Source organism: Tupaia chinensis, unplaced genomic scaffold (assembly GCF_000334495.1).
Source record: "Tupaia chinensis unplaced genomic scaffold, TupChi_1.0 Scaffold000369_1, whole genome shotgun sequence".
In the NCBI taxonomy this organism is placed as follows: domain Eukaryota; kingdom Metazoa; phylum Chordata; class Mammalia; order Scandentia; family Tupaiidae; genus Tupaia; species Tupaia belangeri.
This window is the reverse complement of record NW_006159866.1, coordinates 1,881,920-1,885,496: the sequence shown is the minus strand read 5'-3', so window position 1 is coordinate 1,885,496 and position 3,577 is coordinate 1,881,920.

The window sequence follows — 3,577 nt, the reverse complement described above, 5'->3', positions numbered from 1 at the left end:
TGCTGATATCTTGATTTAGCCCAGTGAAACTGATCTCAGACTTCTGACCTCCAGAACAGTAAGAAGGTAAATCTGTGTTGTTTTAAACCAACAGGTTTGTAACTTCTTAAGTAGCCATAGAAAACTAATCCCTTCTCCTCCATTCTCCTCTTGGGATCTCGGGCACGCACGCACATACACCTGGCATAAGTTTAAGCCCTTGGATCCAGGACTCAAACCACAGTCGACTATGTGGGAGTCCAGAAACATAACCATTACTCCATCTGCTGGTCCTCTTACTGTATATAATTTTTAAAGAATAATTTCCAAGGAAATGGGAAGAAAAATAGACTCAAAGACAAGTAAATTGATTTTGTATATCAAGTTCTCAAATAATTCACTGTGTGAGCTTGGAATATTTTACCAGTTTAGGAAGAAAATTATTTAACTTCTCTTTACCTGTTTACTCATCTATACAAAGGATAATAATAGCTACTGTGCTAGTCGGTGCTCTTCAGAGAAATAGAACCAACAGGGTGCATATACAGAGAGATATTTTTAAAGTTGGCTTCTGCAGTTAAGGACACTTGGAAAGTCCAAAATTTGCAGGCTTGGCAGGATGGAAATTCAGGAAAGAGCTGCAGTTCTAGTCCAATGCAGCCTGCTGACAGATTGCAACATTCTCCTAGGGAGGTCAGTCTTATCTATTAAGGCCTTCAACAGATTGGATAAGGCCTCCAGGAGTTATAAGAACAGAGGCTGAGTTCAGTGGCCAATACCGTAACATAAAAATGAAACAAGCAAAAGCTCTCCTGTTGCACAATGTCCAACGTCTACCTTAAAACCAAAAGTCAGACATGTATTCACAGATAATGTATATATCAGCTAAACTTGCTAGTGAAAATAGTTAGATTATTTAAGAAATTTTGCGAATCAATAAGATGTGAGGAAAAAGGAATGGAAAATAACTGTAGACACCATGTATGCTGTGACAATGTTTGGTGAATAAAGGTAAATTAATTAATTTTTTAATTAAAAAAATTAGTCAATTAGAAAATCTGCTTTACTCAAAGTATGTCACTTCAAATATTAATATCATCTAAAAACACCATGACAGATCTGAAGGCCTCTGGGCAGGAAGGGATATTGAGGCAGGAGCAACACTGCCCCCACCGCCTCACTTCCAGACTCCCCAGTCCAGGACCCACTCAGACCCATAGGCAAGTAGGCAGTTTCTCCATTTTTTTCTTTTCTCTCCTCCATTCTTTTGTTAATTTCCTCCTCTCCCTCTTCCCACAGACTGTCCCTTTTGCTGTAGCAGCCAGCAGTCAGGTTGATCTGAAGGCATCTGGCGAGATCTTTTTCTTTATTCCCCTCTGTACTCTTTTCTTTTCCCTTATATTATCTTCTCTTCTTCATCTTCCACCTTTCCAGAGGGACTAGCTGGTCTAGTATTAAAGATCTGAAATTTTCTAGTAATATAAAATTCTATAGGATCCTCCCTTATACTGAACCAGCTGTGAAAAAGGAGATACTGCTCTTCACACACCTAAATAAAGTATCTGTTTTGAGATCACATTACTAAAAACAACAGAACAGAGACTTCGGCAGATTTCAATTTGCAGCAAAAGGGAAACACATTCCTAGTCAGTGAAACATTCTCCTAAGAGGTACTTAGAAGTGAGTACATCTTCCAATGGCTAGAAGTAGAAGAAGAGCCTAAGGTCTGAATAAACCAGGAAATATGTCTACATCAAAGGAACAGAGTAACTTCCCTCCATCTCTCCTAAAATCTGAGGATGTTACCAAAATGTCAGGTAAATAATTTAGAACATTTATGGTGAACAAATTCTATAAGTTGGAGCAGAAAAGAGACAACGAACTTCAGGAGACTAGGAAGTCCTTTCACGATATGAAAGAAGAAATGAATACCCTGGGAAATAAGCAGATGGAGCTATTAGGGATCAAGTCTGTAATAGAGGAGACCAAAAACTCCCTTGAAAGTATTAAAAGTCAATTAGACCATGCCGAGAATCAAATCTCTGATGTTGAAAATAAAACCTCTGACCTTAATTAATTAAAAAAATAAAACCTCTGACCTAGAAAAAAAAAAAAACAAAAAGATAGAGAAAATAACAACAACAACAATAGAAAAAGACCTTTTTTTAGTAATACAAGGTTTTGGGTCAATGGTAACATGTTACACTTAAGCCTTTAATTATAAAATGCTACATCTCTAATTTTGCTTTTAATAATCTAACTTTACATCCACCAGCAAGAATTTTAGAGTAGATGCCTATGCACTGTGCATGGTTACTTCTTGCCAGCCATGTATGTATCTGCCTTGGGGTGGGAGTTTTTGCTACTACACATATTTTGTATTTTAACTTAAGCCAGTGGCCCTGAAACATCTGTATTTTTTCACTGCAATTCATTCTTTTAAATGTTTATTATTACTTTTATTGACAAATTATAATCATACACATTTATTGGCAACAATGGCAGGTTTAATATATGTACACAATATGAAATGATTGAACCAAGCTAATTAACACTCACTTACCTATCCTTTTTTATGGTGAGACACTTGAAATTTACCCTTTTAGTTATTCTGATATTCACAAAGATTATTACTGACTACAGTCACCTTACTTGCATTGGATCTCGAAATATATTCCTCTTGGCTATCTGAAACTTGGCCCTTTGGTCAATAGCCCATTGTCCTAAAATAAATAAATAAATGAACAAAAATTAAAAAATAGCTCACCATCCTTTCCCTTCCCACCCCCAGCCCTCAGCCTCTGGTCATCATCATCGTTCTACTCTCTACTTTTATCAATTCAACTTTATTAGATCCCACATACTAGTAAGATAAAACCTTTATTGTTGATAAAATTATGTGACTGAATGTTGTTACAAAGAGAATTTGTTAAAATAATAATCCGTTCTGGGAACCAGCAGTTAACGTAATGAAACAAAAAAAGAGCTGCAGTTGCAATACTAATTTCTGACAAAATAAGTTTTAAAACAAACACTGTTCAAAGAGACAAAGAAGGGCACTAAATCATAGTAAAAGGCTCTATAGATCAAGAGATATAATGCTTATAAATATCTGTGCACCTAACACAGGAGGACCCAAGTATGTGAAGGAAAGACTGTTAGATCTAAAAGGGGAGATAAACTGCAACACACTAAGTGTTGAGATCTCCAACAAATCATCTAGGCAAAAAATAGGTAAAGAGATCAAGGATCTAAATCATACCATAAATCAAATGGACTTAATAGACATCTATAGAAATTTCCATCCAAAAACCACAAGATACACTTTTTTCTCACCACAACTTGGCACCTTTTCAAAGATTGACCACATCATAGGACACAAAGCAAGCCTCTACAGATTCAGAGGCATAGAAACTATATCCAGCATCTTCTCTGACCATGATGGAATTAAACTTGAATTTAATTTCAAGAGAAATCCTCAAAAATACCCAAATACATGAAAAGTAAATAACTTACTCCTGAATGACTCCGCTACTACCGAAGAAATAAAGACTGAAATAAAAAGATTCATGGAAGTCAATGACAATGAGGACACGAG